This window comes from Halichoerus grypus, chromosome 2 (assembly GCF_964656455.1).
Source record: "Halichoerus grypus chromosome 2, mHalGry1.hap1.1, whole genome shotgun sequence".
In the NCBI taxonomy this organism is placed as follows: domain Eukaryota; kingdom Metazoa; phylum Chordata; class Mammalia; order Carnivora; family Phocidae; genus Halichoerus; species Halichoerus grypus.
In genome coordinates this window covers 203,165,074-203,185,583 of record NC_135713.1, presented here as the reverse complement: position 1 = coordinate 203,185,583, position 20,510 = coordinate 203,165,074, and the positions used below count along the sequence as shown (strand labels likewise).

At 56.0% G+C, this 20,510-nt stretch overlaps 1 protein-coding gene across 2 annotated transcripts in view; it reads right to left on the bottom strand.

Annotated features, from left to right (window-relative positions):
* The window catches only part of SLC38A12 (solute carrier family 38 member 12), a 54,775-nt gene that overhangs the window by 17,730 nt on the left and 16,535 nt on the right, over positions 1 to 20,510 (bottom strand). The window lies entirely within an intron of this gene.

Below are 20,510 nucleotides of genomic sequence, written 5' to 3'. Positions count from 1 at the left end.
GCAAAGGAAAATGAGGGTAAGCCTGGCACAGCAGAGCCAGGCTGGGGGCTGAGGGAAGGTTAGGATTTCCAATGCCAAACTGGTTGCTGAGGGAGCAGAGGAATTAAAAGCTGCTGGTTGGAGTTATGATGATGGTACCATTTCCAATCTGCCACTCGGAAGCAGCGGAGGCAACAGACCTTATTAACATTTACACTGCGCCATTTTATCACGTTAATGCTAATGACACTCGCCAGAGGTGCAGCAGGCGGCGGAAGCCCGAATGTGGGGAGCAGGGCCCACTCTGGGGAGTCAGGCTCTAGCCCTGTGATCTGGGGGGAGACATCACAGCTGCTCAGCCTGGCGGCCAGGCCCCCCGGCTCCCTGGCTCCCCCGTGACAGGGTGACAGGCGGGCGGGCGCTGTCGGAAGGGGGGCTGTGCCCATCCCTCCCCCACCCCCATCCGCAAGAGAGCAGGAAGTGGGAGAAGCTGTGACCTCTTATCCAAGTCCATTATCACTGTGAGGATGACACCAAAGACTAAAGTACCGCTTAAGGAGAAGGCTCTAATTAGCTGGGGCACAAGGCCTCCAGGCAGGCTCCAGGGCTGGGAGACTTCTGGAAAGGGTTTTCTGCTGGGGGCCTGGAGCCAGCTCTGCTTCCTCCAGGAGGGGGGGAAGCGCCATTAGGCCAGGGGTGCCTGGGGGAGGGGGGGAAGCGGGGGAGGGGGCATCCCCTGCAGGCCGGACTCAGTGAGGCAGAGTCAGCAGCTCCGCACAAGCCGGCATGCAGCACCATCAGCCCGTCCTTTAGGAAAATTACCACTTTAGGGAGACTTCAACAGAATTTCTTTCTTGAAGGGAGAGGGAGAGGTCTTGAGGAAGAATATATACAAAGCCACTGGCCACAGATGTTTCCAAACACCGTGGGCTGCTCAAAACTGGACTCCTGGTGTGTCCTCGGCAGGTGTGGGGGCCTCCCCTCTGACCCGCGGTGCCCACTGCACACACACTGGACATTTTCTTAGGGGCAGCTTATGTGGGAGGTCGGAGCTCATCTCTGAAGCCTAAAGACTGGTTTGCAGAAGGTTCTGCTATGTAACACCGAGGTGGGGAGGCAGGGGGGGAGGCGGGGGGCAGCGCGCTGTGCAGCAGAACCAGCCCCAAAGGCAGGCAGGGAATCCTGCTACTGCAGCCTGCCAGGTCCTCTTCCAGATGCTAGATCTGTCTTCATCCTCCTCCCTGGCAGCTGTTCACCAAGATCCTTTGACACAAGAGGATGTATTTTATAAAACCCTGTAGGGTGAGATCCCAGTCCGCCAAGAGCTTCCCTCCTTCTAAAAACACTAAGCATACAGGCCCATCTGAAAAAGGTCGAGCAGGAAGTGCACTTGTGATGCCAACCGAGCAGTGGGGAGCAGGAGTGCAGAGGGGCTCAGAATGAGGGTCCACACCTGCCTGGCCCTCCCACATCGGGCTCTAGGGACAGCAGTGGGGCCTGGCGGTGGAGGGTTCTTTTGGAAGATTCAGTCAACAGCTATGACACCCACGGTGGGCTGGTGGCCGGGATGTGGTTTTGGGAGCACAGAATGACTGCACCACTCCGCAAGTGGGAAGCGCAGGGCCCGCGTGGTCAGCGCAAACGTGCACAGACCGCCAACGGCAGCCCTTGCACGGCCGCTAGCTCACACATCAGAGGGACCCAGACCAAGACACACGGCACAGGCTGGGGCTAATTAAGGAACAGGTGTCCTCTGCAAATTAGTTAGAGTCAGACTCGGCGCCCGCAGGGGCCAGCGTCCAAAGCCGGAAAGGACGCCTCGGTGCGGCTGCCAGGTCTCTGGGAGGCAAGGGGGCGTGGGCAGAGAAACGGCCCCCATGTTCCCAGGGTCTAGCGGGGATGGAGTTCATCTCTGAATGCTGAACAGCCAAGCGTGGCACCTTCTGTTTTCCCTTTCCTTTTTCAAAAAGAAGAGATAAAAAGCCAAGAGACAGCCTATCCTCTTGAGTCTTCTCGTCTAGCCCATATGACATTATAAATTAGCTGGCTCCTGAGCAATGGTCCAACCCCCAAATGCCACTGATCAGTTCAAACTCAGCCTCTGTTCAAGGACTCTCTGAGCCCAACTCATTCCAGGAGGCAGGACAGCAACTGCTGCAGCCAAACACGTTCCGGAAAAAGAAAAAGAAAAAGAAATACAGAACAATTCTTTGGTTTCTAATGAAATCGTCAAATTGGTCACTGGGAACAAAGTCTGAGACAGACCTGGGAGGGTGCAAATGGGGCAGCTTGGGTCTTTTCTTTGGGTCGCTGAGTTTAAATGTGCACCAAACGTCCCACGGCAACCTTGCCAGTCTTGATGGACACAAGGTAGCTCGCGTTGCTAAGGCCCCGCCAGCCATGCTTGGGCATGGCTTTTACAGTGTCCTGGTGGCCCTCCGAATTTAACTCGGCGTCTACAGTTCCATCCAGCTGCCTCTCTCCTGCACCCCCATGTAGGTGAAGCACATCCCCACTCACCTCCAGCCGCTCCGGCTCCGAACTCCGGACAACCTCTGACTCCTTCACTCTCTGTACTAGTGTGTGACTTAAAACCACAGAAGTGCATTTCTCACGGTCCTGGGGCGGGGGGAAAATGGAGCACAGAGCATGGGCTCCTGACCTCGCCTGGCTGGGGCTGTGGTGGGGATACCCAGGGGAACTTCACAGAGAAAGTGATACCTCAGGTAAGAGGAACCAGGTAGGCAGAGTGCTGGGGAGAGTTCAGGACTGTCCCCTGGGGAATCTGTCCTGATCCCCTCGTCCCTGTCCTCTCCTTCCTGGGCCCAGAGCCAGCTGGTTCCAGCGTTGTTCCCCATGCTCAGCCCCAGCCACACCTGTGTCTTTCTTGTTCACTTCAGAAATGACAAAGTCCAGGGACCCACGATCTGGCTCCAGTCACCTTTTTCAACCTTGTCTCTGAAGACACCACCCCCAGAACCTACTCTGGTCTGCCCTGGGCTGTGAGTCCCTGATGTGCCCAGAGCCTTCCTGCCACTGGGCCTTTGCTTGGCAAGCTCCATTTCTGTTGGCCCAAATTCCAACACCAATCCCACTCCAAAAGCCGCTCCTGCACCCCGTTGTTGTCTTCCACTTCCCCTCCCTGGAACCAATCATGCTTCCCCCAGGAGCCCTTGCCGGCTCCGCCAGGGCAGCAGCTGCAGCTCCCGCACATCATGTTCCCACAGTGCTGGGCACGGTGCCCCCCACGGGAGGGCTGACCCAACTGCGCGTGGCCCAGAGGACAGGGCTGGCAGGAGGAGGCACATCTCTGCCAGAAATGAGACCCAACGGCAAGGGAATAGATCCCAGCCCTCTGCCTGCCTGAGGCGGGAAGGGAATCCCCTCCTCAAAATCAGTCTGAGAGATTCGGGAAAGGCCGGTGTGGGTTGCACTTGGTGATTCCCAGGACAGGATGGTGGCTTTGCTGAGACCCCGAAGGGCAGATGCTCATGCCCACACGTGCCAGCTGGAGTCTGGGAGCCGAAGGCTAGCCGCTAACTCAAGCCGCCACTTTCCTCTTGGGAGTGGTTCGGAGCCGAGTGAGCAGCCAGCCCTCAGCTATGGGAGAAGCACATGCTACGTAAGAGAATGGATCTTTCCACCTCTCAAGTCAGAGCTGCTGAGGGTGAGCCATACTCCCCACCTGCCTCCCTCTTCAACTCCACCTCGTTTCATCCACAAAACCAGCCGAGGCCTGGCTGTGGGCTATACATCCACCTCGACCCTGTCTCCCTGCTGCTGGTCCTGCCGACCGTAGCCTCACGACAACGCTGTCCTGGGGGAACCTCACCGCCCAATGCTGTGGGTCCCCCGTGCTTTACACAGTGCTCACGCATGCGGTTTCGTGTCAAGCTCCTGGCCATCTGTGAGGTTGCCAGGCAGCTGATGATGCCTCATTTTAGTGATGAGGGGACCGAGGGACCAGGGAGGTGTGCTGACGGTAAGAAGGCGGCTGAGGGGAGTGAGTGGGAATCTCCTGACCCCATCCCTCTGACTGATATGATCCATGGCGCATCCCATTAGAGGCTGTTTTCCCGACACCTCCTGTCCCCACATTGCACCACTTCTCAGCCTCATGCCTTTACCCTCGTGATCCCACCCGCCCGGCACGGAGTTTCACTCTCCACCTCCCTTACTCCCATTGTCTTCGAAGCTCTACTCAGGGACCAGTCTCCTCCACATGGAGCTCGTCCCTCGGGCTCTTGACTGGATTACCAAACACACGGTACCACATTGCCTAATTCTGGTAGGTTCTGAGTTGCTTTCTCATGGGTTAATTTTGTGTGTCCCCCCCCAACTCCAGAGTGCAAGCAGCATGATGGCAAGGCCTGCATCCTCGTTCACCCCAACACCCAGGGAGGCTTGGCACATGTGAGATGCCCACTGAACACCTGCAGAATACAGTGAATTTGGTGGGGAAGTGCCTGGTGGAGAGGTGTAACCCCACAGCGGGGGGAGAGGCAACCCCAGTCTTGCTGACTTGCCTTGTACCCTCTCCCAGTCCCTCCTGCCACGGGCAGCGTCTGAGCTGGCTGAGGGCACAGCCCACAGGTAGGCAAGCCACCTGCCCTGCCTGACAGCGGCTCACCGTGTCAGGAAAAGACTCCTTTCCTCAAACAGTTGTGAAATCAACATGCTTTGATTTAGGAAGAGCAAACTGAAACAGCATTTGCTCTGAGTGGACCCACTGGTTTTAGAAGAGAATGATACTCAGCCCTAATAAGAAGAAAAGGCCCCTCTGAGAAGAGCCCGGGGCTCTCGGCTGCCCTCCATCAGCCACCGCTCCCTGGACCCTCAGCGAGGAAGGGGCTCGGACCCCAGTGGGCTGTGACCGCTCTGAATCCACCTGGCCCCCAGAAGGGGTGATGTTTTAGAAGAAAGCTAATGTCAAGAACCTAAAGGTCTTCAAAGCAGGGACTCTTTCCATGTCTACCTCTGGGAGACAGTGGATTCATAGTTCCCAGTCACAAACTGGCCACCCACCAGTTCTTCTTACAAAACAAAATTAAAGCCCCAAATCCTGTTTGCTGTCATCTCTTTTCCTGCTGGGAAGATGTGCAGTGAACTGCAGCTTCTAATCAGAACTTAAACTTGGGTGAAATTCAACAAGACCCACAGTCCATCTCACCCCCCTCAAAAAGGAGCAAGGGCAGGGAGGGGGTCTAGAGAGAGAGAGACAGGGCCTGCTGTTCATGGAGGAAAGGGAAGACAGGAGAGAAGAATGTGCTAAAGAGATGACCACCATATAGAACAAACGTCCTAAGAACCTCTGAGCCAGTCCACGGGACAAAGACTGATACACCAATTACCTCCTGCAACAAGGGACAGTGAGAAAATCTAGCAGAGAAGCAGTTAGCTGACTGTCGATCCAGCCAGGGAAGGCTCCCTCGAGGCCCTGTCCCCCAACCTACTCAGCAAAGGGGCAGCATCTGGTGGGGACGAAGGCCAAATGGTCAAGGAAGCCAGCGGTGGCCAGCGAAGCGCAACCCCTTCTGTGTGTTCTCTGACTTCCGGGGCCGGAGAAAGCCTGGAGCTGGCGCTACCATGAACACAGAGGAGGTGGCGGGCCGGGGGGACCTGCTGGATGGCCAGTTCCTGGAGTGCCTGATTTATTTAATTCCTCTAAAAATGAGGGCTTTGGGGCTCATCTGCTTATGGCTCCCACAGTGCAGAAAGATGGAGCTTCCAAGAGACTAGGATTCAGCCACCAGCAGCTGCCTCTGCACACCACCCATCAGCTCCCGGAGCGTCAACATAAAAGGCGAGCCGATCCACTTGGAGCCTTCCTGGTCTAGGGTTTGGGGTGGTGTGGAGGGTTTGATTTCTCTGTTAATTTAGCCCAAGTGATGAAGTAACAAGTCTTAGAACGTGGAATGCCGACACACTGCCCGATCTGCCCTAAACACATGGGGATTCCCAGGGGCTGACTACGGAATATGTGGTCTTGGCACGCACGATGCTGGTTCTGGCAGAGGCGGGGACGCGCTGATGGCTCAGCTGAGCTCTGCACAGATCCTGGAGGCTATCTCAAGTGACAAAGGCAACGAGCACCCAGATTACAGGGCGGCCCTGGTTCCAGGGAGCCAAGGGTTAAGAGTTAATTGGGGTTAATGACAACGCAGCATGAACCCATCCCTAAACGGGAACTGAACTTTCAAGGCGTCCTTGAAGTGCAGCGAAGAAGTGTTCAAGGATTCTATTTTTATTTCTCAAGTGGCTGTGCACACTTCGGTTTGGGAGTTTTTATTTTCCCAACTTGAATGACAATGTCTGGGGATTCAGCCACAAAAAAGGAGAGGAGCTCTGAGTCAGCGAGGCACCTCGGAGGGACCACAGGCTTCAGGGCTGTGGGCACCGGGCCAGGGTTTGCCTCTGGTGCCGCCCTGGCTAACCATGAGACCCCGGGGTGCAAGTGAACGTCTCAAAACATGTCATGTGTGCACAGGTGGCCATAAACATCAGCCCTGGCCATGATCCCCAACGGTATTGGCACACACCCATGTTCTCACACCCCACACCACACTCCATTGGTCTTCCAGACACCCCAGGTCAGGGAATCCAAGTAGCAGGGGCCAAGTGAGGACCTCCAGCCAAAGAACATCAGGTCGCTCCTATTCTTAATGGATTTCCATCACCTGCACCCAAGTTCAATAATGGCCTGAATGCTCTGTGGGAGCTCAAGTTCTTCCCAACCAAACAGAAAGGATCAGCCACCATGCAGAGGACAGTGAGAGCCCGACAACAGGTGTGCATCTGGACCCCGGGCGGCCTGTGCACCAAGCCCAGCGAACCATTATCACAGCCCATTTGCCAAAACCCTATGATGGGATGCATCACACCATCTAGAGTCCACAGGATCCAGATACACAGAGATCGGTGCTTGCACATGAAACTCCATGAGAAGGGGGTTCTCCCACAGGGCAGAGCCCAGCAGCCACCTTCTGAAGGCCCAGCCCAGTGAGGGGCTGGTCCAGAGCACGAGCGGAGCCTTGCCGTGGGAGGGGGCTCTGCCAGGACAGGCTGCTGGGCTTCAGACACCAGCCCAACCATGATGGAGATGCTGCCGGCCCTTCACCCATCCATCCCTTGAGTTTCGTTTCCCTGGTGGAGGAGTAATGGAGACAGATGGAGCACACCCTCCCATCCACAGCACAGATGAGCATCACCCCCCACCCCCTGAAGGTGCTGCTGAGGGCAAGTTACCGCATCTTATTGTCCCTGTGCCACCACCACCCTCACCTAGAAGGGACTGGGAAATGCTTACTGAATGGGCTGAGAGATGGAAGATTCAGGGAATGCCTGAAAATAAAAACGGACAGTTGATGCCTAGATATTCTGAAGAAGTGTGTTTCTGGAGCACATACCTTCTCCAGCTATCACCTCGAGACGTCCTGCAGCAGAAAACCAAGTCCACGCACGCCAAACGGTTCAGCCCCACTTGGAAGGCATGAGCGCAGAGACATGTCCTACCTGCAAAAGGCAAGTGTGCACTTGCTGGAAGAAGCTGCAAGAGGCTGGAAGAGGCCCCCGAACTACAGAACAGAGGCAAGAAACCAATCCCGCACGGCAGCCAATCAGACCAGGATCAGGAGGTCGGCCAGGAGAGACTTGTCCCACTGCCCGATTAACTGGGAAGAGGATGAAGCTCTGAGGCACCCTCCCCGCAGAGCCACATGCGGGCCAGTGAGGTCGCACCCGAACAAGTTCTGCCAAACTACTGGTGCAAACCTTGTCTCGACGTCGAACTGGGGAGCTGTGGGAGAATGATTTTGAGAAGCCACGGATGGGGCGGCAGCTCCCAACCTTGCACATGCAGATAGCTCCTACTGTCACAAGCCCAGATCGCCCCCTCCCGGCAGCTGGGAAGGGGTCGGCACAGAAGAGGAAGGATGAGAACCTCCTGACAGAGCGGTTGGAATTGCTCCCAGGAGGCCGGCAGGCGAACGGCAGCCATGACACAGGCACTCCCAGACCGTCCGCACCAGTTCCGAGGGGGAGGGCTGGATGCAGGGCTGTCCTGGCCCCTGGAGTGCTGCTGGCCGATACCCGGGGAGCCTGGGTGACACCGATCCCAGCCCTGTCAGCCTGGAGATGGCCAGGGCACTCACAAGGCACTTCCTGGGCTCTGTTACTCCCCAAACACACCGACTGGAAGGCCGCCTGTGACCATCTGACAGCTGAAAGCATCCCCAGGTCCCTTCCTCCAAACCTCCGGCTTCTCTTTTCTCAAGGCAACTGCAAATAAAGCAGACCTAGGAAAGGACCCAAATAACCTCCTTCTCTGAACCCTCTGCTCTAAACATCCCCTGCCCTACTTAGATGAGATAGAAATCTTCAGTTACGGACCTGAGGTTTGTAACCTATCTTTATGGTTTGTCCTCTGGGAGGCCAAAAAAAAAGAAAAAAAAGAAAGCACATCTCCGCCTGAACCCATGGATTGCAAAAAAGAAAGATCAAGAAACTCATCCCGGAGCCTGGCTGCCGAATGCGGTGTTGAAGATGTGTGGGACAAGGAGCTTCCCGGGAGGGACTGACAGGTTACAACCCACAGCAGGGCCCCCTCAGTACCCGGAGGCCTGGCTGTGCACCGCTGGGAAATAGCTCACGTATGGTGACCGCCACAGGATGCAGACTGCGTCTTTCCAGAATGCACGCTGTGGCTCCCAAGCAACTGTCTTCACTATCACATCATAATCTCTGGCCCCAGCCTCTGGGATAGGGACAAGTCCCACATACCTGGTCCAGGTGTCCCCCTACCCAATCATCTCCAAGCCCCCAACTGGGAGATGGTTGGCGCCGCATTTGGAGGGGTTGCTATTGGCAGGGAGAAGAACTGTGCCCACAAACAGGCCATTCTCACCCCAGAGCCTCCCCCTGCCTCTGAGCCGTCACCCAGACAAGGCTTTGCCTTGGAGACAAGGGAATCCACACCACTAACACCGCCTGAGTGCCCACACACAGCACCTTCCATCGAAGACCTCTTCTTGACCCCGACACCCTGGGAATTGGTTACTGGCTCCAGTTTAGAAAGCTGAGCTAAAGGGGATAAGGTAACTTGTCAAGACCTTGTAACGACCGAGACGTGGCTGAGATCAGAACTTAGGCTGTGTGTATTCAAGGCCAGCCCCCTTCTTCGGGCGTCTACTGCCTCCCTGGGTTATGCCCTAGAGAAAGTCTCTCCATCATCTCCACCCCCAGCAAAGCTGCCTCCCTCGGGGGCAGGGGCGGAGGGCTGGGCCGGCCCGGTGGCGTCAGCCTGGCACAGCTGCTGTCCCCCCCACCCCCTATCGGAGGACAGGCCTGCGTTGTCTCTTTCTCTGCTGAAAAGCCAGATGGTGCCCGGTGGTGGGCAGAGTTCCAAGGATTTGGTGCCAGAGCTGTAACCCTTGTGGTGGTGGTGGGGGGGATGATAAATATTGTGGAAAACCCACATAGTCACTCACTTAATGATTATACGCCATCAGGCTTATTAAGGGCAGCCTGGCTCCTTACAAGCATGAGAGAGACAGAGAGAGGGAGAGAGAGAGAGATAGGTCCACACCCACCTGCCCAGGTGAGAAGACAGAGGCCTGACCTTGACCGAGGAGGCCTTTAAGGATAGTGATGACAGGAGGTGGGCTGGACAAGACGGTGTGTGTGAGAGCAAGGCGGGGGGCTCTGTCTGGAGAAACACACCTGCCTTTGGAGGTGGCCTCTGTCCTAACACTTCACTGCTTGCATTTTAGGCGCCAACGAGGAGGTGGCAGAGAGATGGGGAGCCACCCTAGACTTCCTGGCATGTGGTCAGCTCCTGACTGTTGCCCTCTGCCTTCAGCCTCCAAAGACAGGGTGCCCCTAAGGCCATGCTGAGGGGTCACTTTGTCCCGGCAGTGAGGCACAGAAGATGACCCACGCCTTTGGGAAAAGAGGAGAAGCCAGCAGGATGTGGAATTTTTCTGGTGGGAGCAGTGGCTGTCAGCCCTGATGAGCCGTGGGCATCAGCAGCCCCAAGGGCTTACGGAGGGACTGGACCAGTGCCGGCCACGGACCCCGCAGGGGCAGCACACCCGAGTGCTCGTGTTCGTTCAAATGTTCACAGAGCAACTGCCCTCTGTGAGGCCCATGCTGGTTCCAGACGTGTGGGTCAGGTACAGCCCTGACCTCGAGATGCTCACAGGGAGACCAAGTAACCGAATACACATGGAAGTCCAATTATCGCCATGGCAGGGGTTGGGGGGAGAGTAATGACCGCAGGTGTCTTGAAAGGAGGCCCCTGAGTTCAGTTCTGAACGAGTGAGTGCTCGTCAGACTCTGAAGAAAGGGAAAAGCACTTGATGGCCAGAGTCGTGAAAGCACCCAGCTGAAAGCACCCAGCGTCTTTGGAGGACAGTGGCCAGTGAGTGTGGGGTAGTGGTGAGAGAGAAGGTTCCACAAGGAGACTGGAGCAGACCACACCATGTGAAGGAGCGTAAATGTGGCCTTATGGAGAGGAACTTCTAACAGGTTTCAAGCAGGGAAATGACAGTCACATTTACCTAAAACCAGTGTTGAAAGAATGAAGTTAACAGAAAAGCTCTGTGGCCTTGGAACAATTCTTCTGCCCGAGGCGCCAGGCCTGCACTAAACGGATGGGGGCTGAGCCCTGCCTCAGGCTCTCCTGAGTCCTCTGGGGAAGACTCCTCTGGGTCCTAATGGGACAAGGCTTAAAAGGGACTATACTCTGTTCTGGGGGGCAAAAGAGAGAAGGCACAGCAGGGATGTCCCGGCTAGTGGGCCATGCGATAAATGGGAAAAAATGCCACCTGGGCCCTTGCGGCAAGCCCTGTGGGAGCCAGAGTGAGCGAGCACATGCCAAGACGTTACTTTCTCCCGCACTGCAGGCTTGTCTTACTGGTGCTCACTGTTTAGCCACTGAAATCTCTTCAGGGAGAATCAACACCAGCTCTGTGTCGTGGTCTATTTATGCGGAATGTCAAGGAAGGGGAGACGAAGGGGAGACAGCACTACTCCCCCCGGGCTGTGCTTCGCCTCACACATGAAAAAGCTAGAGGTACTCTTCCGGCTGAGCCATCTGACCCAGGGCCTGGGAAGAGCTGTAGGGGCCAGGCTAGGGGTCAGCTGGTCCTCAGAGGTCCTTAGAACAAGAGGCCTTGAGGGGAACAGGTAGACTCTGCTGTGAGGGAAGGGGGTGGGGAGCCCCTGGGCCGTCCGTCCTGCCCCTCAGCGGCAACCCTGGAGAAAAGCACCCACCCATCATCCCCCAACCACCTGATTCTGTCAGGACTTAGGCTGAGATACTTCTGGCAGCTGGTGCACGGGCCTCCTGGGCCTTAGAACCTGCCGAGCTGTTGGCAACCCAGTAGCCATGTGGCATCTGACTGCTCTTAGTGTCCCCGCCCCGAGGATGTGAGGAGGCTGCCTGGAGTTTGTGCAGCACTGGACGAGAGATGCCAGCTGACGGCTGTCGGTGTTCTGGCGCCTTCCCTGCCTCACTCCACTCTGGCCGCTTGTCCCTGTGCAGGACGAGTGGACGGCGGTGGGACTGCTCTGCACTGGAGCGGGAGGGGAGCGAGGGAGGGAAGTCAGGTGCCCAGAACACGGGAGCCCTGCAGAGAGGAGCACAAGCCAAGCTGGCTCCACCCCTTCTCTGCTGACGTCAGACCTCGAAATAGACAGATTGGGGAGCAGGAGTCTTTGCCGACACCGAGTAACCTTGGAGGTGGGGAGGGAGGGGAGACAGGGCATCAAGCTGGCTGATTAACAAGCTCTGTCCAACTGGGTATAAGACATTGCACTCACACCCCCAGCTTCCTCCCTAGTTGATGGTAGGAGTGAAAGGCCTCTCCGTGGGGCTGGCACGCTGTGGGCTCTAAGAGGAAGCCAAGAGCACTGCCCGTAGGGACGCAGGAGGGACCTGTTGGCCCTGGGTTAACAAAGAAGGCACTAGCAAAGGGATGCTGCTGGAGCCCCTTTGCTCCTAGGGACACCCAGAGCCTGAGAACAGTCTGGTCCGAGGAGTGATGTTCTCTGTCTGCACTGAAGTGCGTGAGGCATCACCAGCAGGTTACCTGTGACGCCAGGCTGGACACCTGTGGACGTGGGGCCATTGTCTTCCCCTGGAGGAGGCAAGGCACAGGGAGACCCTGACGGCTGCCTCCACAGTGGCAGCCTGGGGGCAGTTCTCTAAGGGAGACCAGAGCAGGCCTCTCTCCGGGAGACTGTTTACCACGGGGACAGGCCCTCAGCCAGCCGGATTTCTCAAAGGGGAGAGGACACAGATTTCTCCTCAGAACTGGTTGAAGGTACAGATTCCTGGGCCTTGAAGCCTTAGCTCTGCTACACTGGGCCAGAGGTAGAACCCAGGAATGTATATATATATATATATATTTTTTTTTAAAGATTTTATTTATTCATTTATTTGAGAGAGTGAGAGAGAGAGAGAGCACATGAGAGGGGGGAAGGTCAGAGGGAGAAGCAGACTCCCTGCCGAGCAGGGAGCCCGATGCGGGACTTGATCCTGGGACTCCAGGATCATGACCTGAGCTGAAGGCAGTCGCTTAACCAACTGAGCCACCCAGGCGCCCCCAGGAATGTATATTTTTAACAAGTACCTGAAGATGGTTCCTGGCACTAAACCTTGAAACACAGTTGAGGCTCATGCTGCTGACCTGGGGGAAGGCAAAGAGCAGGACAGGGTTCCTAGGGGCCATGTACCTGTCTCTTGGGTGGAGCACAACCTCCCTACAGCGGTGAGGGTTACGCATCACAGCCCCACCAGTCGACAGCCCGCACCCGGACCGGCCGTCTCTTCCCTCCTCTTGTCAAGGTTTCCAGAGAACGTCTCAATCCGCGGCTAGAGGAAGTCCTTCCCAGAGCCAACCTCACGATGCCCTGCTGCGCTCTGTGACCATTCCTTCCAGATTCACGCTCACCACGAAGCATCTGCTCAGCAAAGCGCTCTGCAGCACCGCCCTTTGCACTGGAAGGCTTATTAAAATGTACCTTGGTCTGCTCTCAGCTCAGCCACGAGACAGCCCGAGCTCCTGCTAATTTATCAGATGTCATCATTAATATGCACCCTAATTGTTCAGCTCTCCTGCTGCCCATCACGCTTGGGCCCCAGGCATCTCTGCTGGCTGCAGACCCTCTGGACTTGCTCGGCTCCTGCTTTCTCCTCTGGGTGGGCCTGCGGTCCGGCGAACGTGCCCAAAGACACTTTTGATTCTCGGCACAGTTTGCACGGCCGGACCGCCGGCTGGGATGCCAGCAACACGGAGGAGCACAGTTATTACTTTAGAACGAGTGCTTTATTTAATTAAACAATTACTGCTGGGGCCCTGGGGCGCTATTTAGAAAGACACCAGATTCTGCTCACAACAGACACCCTGTAACAGGGAGTGAGCATCGCTCAGGGAGCAGCCAGAGCCCCACAAACCTCAGCAGGGCCCCCGCAAGTACCACGGGTCCTCAATGCAATGAAAGCATCAGACAGACACAGGGCAGGAGGGGAAAATGGGTTGGCAGCTACGGTTCCCATCCTGGTTAACACAAAATATTTAAGAACATTCCACCTTCCTCTAAAACCACTTGGCAGGGGCTGTTGGTTCTAGATGATGTTGTTTTTTTTTTTTTTCCCCCTGTACTTTTGGGGGAAATGAAACAGAAAGTGGGGAGGAGGGGAGCGGAAGATGTGAAATCAACCAGGATATTTTCTTCAAGAAAACAAAGTCACTTTTAGCCCCAGAAAGGGAAGGCTGGAAGCAGAGGGGACGTGGAGCATGGAGATGGCCTGGGCCGAACTGTTTGGGGTTAGCCTGGAGCAGCTTGAGGGGAATGGCTGAAAACGCACTCAGGTTGGTGGCAGGGTCGGCCCAGGACACTTGTGAAGCGAGGAGCAACAGACATTGATCCCCACTTGTACCACTCATGGAGAAGGCGCGCTCAAGCCTCCAGCTTGGGCTGCCTGGGATCAGCGTGGAGTGTGGATAAAACGGTCCTGAAAAAGCACAGTGCAGAAGGTCCCCAGCAGGGATGAGCACTCCCCACGGAGACCTATTTGGAAGTTTCCCAACCAAATTGGCCTGCGCAAGAGTGTGGGCCGTGGGTATACACTTAACAAGCCCCGCGAAGCTTCCCAGGCTGCACGTGTGCGCAAGGGCATGTGCATCCCTGGCTCTCTCGTAGGTGGGCTGCTCGAGTCCACCCCAACCCCACGTTATGTCTGCCTGCTTCCACACGAACCAGGCTTTGGATTGCTGCACCTTTGCACGTGAACACCTGGATACTACCTTTACCAGAGAGAGGCTTCTAAAAGCTCTATTTATAAAGACTTAGTTTTCATAGAATAACATTTTACACCCATTAGAAAAACTAAGTACTTAAAAGAAACCTGCAGCCAGTCCTGCAAACTAACAAACTGTGTAACAAATAATTACCCCCTAGTTTGTTTTATGCATTTGGACTTTCATACAGTAGGGTTTCTTAAGAGCTGAGCATGCTGGGGTGGGGGTGGCCAGGTGATGGCACACAAGATGATTTCCCCCATCCCAGGGCACCTCCCTGGCTGAACTGAGGAAGGGGTTAGGGCGGAAGGATGAGAATCCAGGCCGATTTATCTGAGATCTGCTCATGCGCCCAGGAGTCAAAACAGCTTGCCCTGGGCAAGTGGTGTTTATAAGCACGTACTCGTACTCGTGACTTGCCAGACAATGGATATGGGGGCAGGGACCTGGGACATTCTAACAGGGCAGAGAGATGCTCAAACTGCCATTGTGACGAGGGGGTCTGGGCTCAGGAGCTAGGATGTAAGTGCCCTCCACCACCAGGTCAGAGTAGAGAACGCAGGACCCTGACCAATGGCAACGGGCAGCTTCTGAGACTTGGGGGAGGGATGGTGGGGGCTGTCCAGGAGAAACTAGTCCAAATTCCCATCACCTGGTATCTTTACTGGGAGCACTGGGGATTAAGTGTCACTCTCTATGCTGGTGTATTGGGTGTCGGCCATGGCAGAGGCAGGATGTGGGGGTGATGGATGGCGGGCTTAACGCCAGCCGACAGAACCCATGTCCCTGAGAGGCACAGTAAAAATAAAAACAATAATCTCTCACGGAGCTGGAGGAGGAAGCTCAGCCCCAACACCCAAAGGTGCTGGGGGTGGGGTAGGGGGCAGTCGCCATGGCCCAGGGAGGTGCTACCCAGGTCTGCACCGAAAGGTGAGGGCTGGTCCAGAGCTATGCTGGGCAGCAGCTGGGCAGGCCCTGGGGATGTGCACGAGGCTGTGCCCAGGTGGCGGGAGCAGCGGCAGCCGTGGGTGATGGGCGCGGGGCTGGGGGCTCATAGGGCCCCTTGGCAGGAGTTGTAGACAAACCACAGTGCTGGAGTGAGTGACAGAGCAATCTGAATTTCATTTAGAAACGGCTGGGCTGGGGGGATGGAAAGCACACCAAAAACCAAGAGGCCATTCCCGGGATGAAATATATAGACAGCTCCCTAGAGAAAAAGAGAGAGAGAGAGAGAAAGAAAAACACAGGCCTGTCCCTGTATTATTGATTTCCTTGAAAAAGAGAGACAAGCTAATCCTTTCAAGTCAGTCACTTCAATGTGAGCACCGGTGCTTGTTTGAAGTCAGCACTCCCTCAACGTTAGAGACCCAGCTCTTGTTTGGGTAGTGGGCCCACGCATTTTTGGGGCATCGGGCAGAAAGTCATTTGTCATCGAGACCCAGGATCATGGGTTGAAGGTGGAGGCTCAGCACATGGGGGAGAGGCTCATAAGGACACTGTGCAACTGGCTGAAGACACTGCAGACCACCCCACGCCAAGTTCCCGGTGTTGACCAGGCACGGGTCCCGAGGGCTACCCCGCCCTCTGCACCTGCAGTGACTGCCCAGTACGACTGGCATCTTCTCACGAGGGGGGGAGAGAGAGAGGCCAAGCAAAATGGACCTTTCTGAGCATCCAGAATGCGAGAAGGGGAGCTTGTGACAAGAAGCACATTGTGGGGAGGAAGGGGAAAAAAAAGATGGGCTTCCCTGGTAGGTCACCATCCTACAAAAGGTACACTTTGATGTTCCAGACCCCAGGAGTAAGCCCACGCAGCCAGGAATCTCTTGGTCCATTACTGAGTCCCGACCCCCATGTGCGTCAGACAGGAGGGCACGGTGGCCCAGAGAAGGGAAACTGCCATCAGGCCATTTGTGAGCTTAGGGCTCTGCTCTCCGCTTCCAGATGGAGCAAGCCCACAAGCCCTCCATAGAGACAGCTCATTTGCCCTCTGGGGCCACCCTTCCTAGCTAACTGCTGCTGCCTTCCACTCCAGGTTCCTGACGGTGGCAAATCCAGGGGCAGCGTCCATGCGTGTCCTACTGGAATTGTGCTCTGGGGCAGCCGGCGGTGTTCCCGAGAGTCCCCACATCCTGTCAAGTCACTGCGGCTACTGAAACTCATTGTGCCACACTGTTTCCCTCCTCGCTGGTCCTGAAGGCCTCTAGGCCACCTCCTGCCCCAGAATTGGTAAGAATAAATATTCAAGTGATGGCAGCGGTGACCCACTTATTAGCAGATGCCACAGCCCCAGGGCACAGTGGCTGATGCTGAAAGAACACAGAAAGGGACTGTGGGAGGGACAGGAAACGTCCTTGGGAAGACACGTCCAACTCCAGCGCTCCTTGAGCGAATGTGAGAAGTCTGCTCCACTATCTAGGAGCGAGGGGCAGCAAGAAAGACAGCAAATCAATCAAGCAGACAGACAGGGTGTGTGGACACGGATCACTGAACGGACACCATCCTTGAGCAGCGTCGCCCCACCCCTCTGCAAACATCAAGCTCCAAGGGCTGATGACCAGGCGCGACCCACCCCTTTCTGGCCTCGCCAGCAGGACTGCCCGCATGCCTAGCAAGTCTGTTACCAGGGCCGGAGGACGGGATGGTAACCCCCCATGGAAGCCAGGCCCAGGGGAAGTCACAGTCCTCAAATCTCAGTTTTCTCTGCCGTAAAGTGGCATGACGCCACGGGCCTTACTGTGCGGCTGGGAGGACCCAATGGGAAAGGAGAAAGTAAGTGGTAATGCGTCACACCCACACAAAGCCGCCACAGGAAGGGCCGGTCAAGGCCTGGCACAGCCATGCAGGTGCGTCACTCCCCTCTCCACCTCCTTACAAAAAGGACGTTTACCCGTTTTAGGAAGAGACCCCGGGGTTTTAAAAAAGGGACTGCATGCTGTTTTAAATGTTGCAAACGACAGATAAAATTATTGCTGCATAAGCCTGAGCCAAGATGGAATCAGAAAACCGACTTCCTGGCAGAGGGAGAAACTGGACTCTCGGTGAAAGCCTAGAAGACCCTTCCGATGTTAACGTGAGCCCACATCGGACTGCCCTACACGTGTAGGAAGAGCCCAGCAGACAGAACTCCCGAAACTCCCACGCAGCCCCCAACACACACCCTGCTTCGTAAAGGGGGCGCCCAGCAGAAGGTGACAGGTCATCTGCCAGGCACGTGCAGGCCTCCATCTCCCCCCCGGGCCACCCAGGCCCTGGAGGTGGATCTCATGGCTCCTGTGTCAAGGCAGGATGGCAAGCCAGGGTGACCTTGTCCTGTCCCAAGGCAGCCCACGAGGGGCCCCCGCTCCATACCATCAGTTTGTGGCCGAGTCTCCAGGCAGGATGAGCCCACTCTGCCATCTGCGCTCCCGGCTCTGCTGGGCCGGCGCCTGCTGGGCTGCCGGTGACCTAGCGGCATCTGTCCACCTGTAAGAGGCCAAGGCCGCTCCTGTGAGCCGGGAGGAGCTCTCGGCCCTCGGGGAGTCCCACTGCGGCCCCAGGGCTTCCCCCTGACACTCTAAGGGACGGCAGCAGTGACAGGGCCAGGCCCTGGGGCAGGGGGTGTGAGGGACAGGCTGGGAAGCGCTGCTGGGATGAGGAAGTGAACGAGTACTTGGCAGCGCCCTGGACTCCAGGGGACGGCGACACACAACCTGCTTCCCAGACACTGGGGACGGCTGGATTCCTGGACGGAAATGATCCCCGTACAACCCTAGTACCACTTCACCCCGGGTCCGTGGCTCCTTCTCACGGCATAGGAGAGAGTGATGTGCTCAATTCTGACTTTGTTTTCTAGCAAAGCCAGAGAAGCTCTGCAGAAAGAATCCCAAGATATTCCCCAGCCTGGAGGTGAGGTTACTGGTTTGAAAGAGTTGGGGCACCCAACACTTTCCCACTGATCCTTCAAAGGAGCAGGAGAGGCGGGTGGTGGGGTTCTGAGAATCCAAGGCCAGCTGATAGCAGGTCCTGATGTTGATTCTCATGGGCTCTTGCCAGGGCCCAGGTCACTGAAGGCTCCAGCTGCAGTGGCTTGTGGCGACGGCCCTGGAAAGCACGTGTGACTCACGGGACCCCTGCCTCCCAGTGCCCCGCTCTGTGGCTACTCCAAGGAAGGAGAGGGAGAGACTGACTCATATCAGCTGCACTGGCAATCACAGGATGTGGACGGAGGTCGCAGGGTGGAGGGGAGGAGGAATTTTCCATCTGTTAAGGTCAAGGGCTTTGGGAGGTGACTGGTAGCCGCTGGGAGAAAGCTCCCTTCTTATCATGATGCTATGCACAGGCTGGCCTCTGGGTATATAGTTAATACCCCAAATATCCTCATTCTATGTGTCATTTCAGTAGCGTTCCTGGGAAGACACAGAAAAGATTGTTTCCAGAGGACTTTCTGGAAATTAAACCACAAAATAAAAGCCTGTACTTTTATTCCCCAGAATGGACTGTCCCAAAATAGCAATGAAGAGATGGTTATTACAAGGCCCTTCGAAACACGCCGGCTGGGAAGGTGCATCATCTACCTGAGACAAGGAGATGGTTGTGCATGGGCTGGGGGTGCTTTAAAGCTGCCTGCCGCCTTGCCTCACCTTTTGGTGAAGTCTCACTGCCAGCAAAATCAGAAACCGCAGGTAGAAAGAGGTGCAGTGGGAGTCTCTAGAAGGGATGAACAATCTTCTGAACATGAATGACTGAGGGGTAGGGGGAGGAGTACAACCCTCCTCCTTAATGATCTGAAGAGGCCACCTGAGGGAATGAAGACATACGGTTGAGCCCTGTGGGTCACACTGGGGACGGGAAGATGTCCTCACCTGCAACAGACCACTCAGGACCAAGGAAGGAAACCTCCGAGTTTGCCAATCCGTCCCAGCTCCCTGACAGGGGGAGGCCTGAGGGCGGACACCCAGCGCCCAGCGTGGAGGGTCGGAAGGCACGGTTCTTCAGGAGCCACAGACCCTGGGAGCCACACGCAGAGTTGTAAAGTAACTCCTGAGACAATGTGGAGTTCCATCTGCCTTAAATTTCTCCAAACCAGGCAGAAGAGCACATCTCAACAGAATACTTGCTGTGCCAAGCCCCCACCAGGGGGCCGGGAGGTGGGGGAGGGGGACAACCACCCAGCGAGAACAAGGCTCTGCTTCTGCTCACCCTTCCCATCTCTGTAGCTTTCACAGGCCGGGTGGCAATCAGCCCTAGGAGTTATAAGCGCAGTATATGCAAGGTGAAGGCTTTCCTGAACGGCTCCTTCTGTTCCGTCAGGGAGTTATTGAGATTCAGGGAGGGAGGCTCCCATCATGTGGAAGGTTTACAGGAATAAGTGAAGGAACAATTTAATAAAGCACTAATAATGCTTCTCAATAATTTACCAGGCGAATGGCAGCAGCCAATATTCCTAGCACTCCGTATCTGTCTTGCTGGGGAGGGGATGAGCCAGGCAGATTCAGCACAGACTCTAACAACCTCTCCTGGAAAGACCCAGCTGAGGTCTGGTCCCTCTGGCAGGTGCCTCTGCCCTGGACATGCTCCTGTGTCCGTGCTGAGCCTCTTGGACCCCTTCCTCCCGTCCTCCTTCTGCCAGTTAGAGGTCCAGGTGGGTCGTTACACTCACTGATACTTTTGCTAATTTTATCAATGACAGTTTGTTGAAATGCTGAGAGGCTAACAGCCTCAGCTGTGCTGACCTCCTGATCTCCCCCTCCCCCTCCTGGCAGGGGGAGGGGAAGTGGGGAACTGTGCCAGGGAATTAACTTGCTACCAAATTCCTACCAGACCTGCAGTGGGGGGATATGAGATACGATTCTACTAAAAGACAAGTTTCTAGTCATGGGTGAACTCGCGAGACAAAAACCAGACCATCCGACCGCTCTGGCAACGCAGGAGAAGAAAACCAGTCTCTCCCCAGGCTTGGGCCATAGGCCGGCTTCAGTAGGTCCACAGGGTGGGACTGGGAAGGCAAACCCACCATTCAGTGGCCCTGGGTTAACAAACTCAGAACCAGATACCAGCTGGCAGGGCCTGCCGAAACCTTTGCTAGGATGGGGGTAATTAAGTCAGGAGGCCAACTCCCCGAAAGGCTCGGCTCTCTCCCGAACCCTGCCTCCCGCTCCAAATCAGCTAAGTGGCCACGTGTCAAACTGTGTGTCACCTCGCACACCTAAATCTGTGTCGGGGTTAAGGAGGACCAAGAAGAGGTAG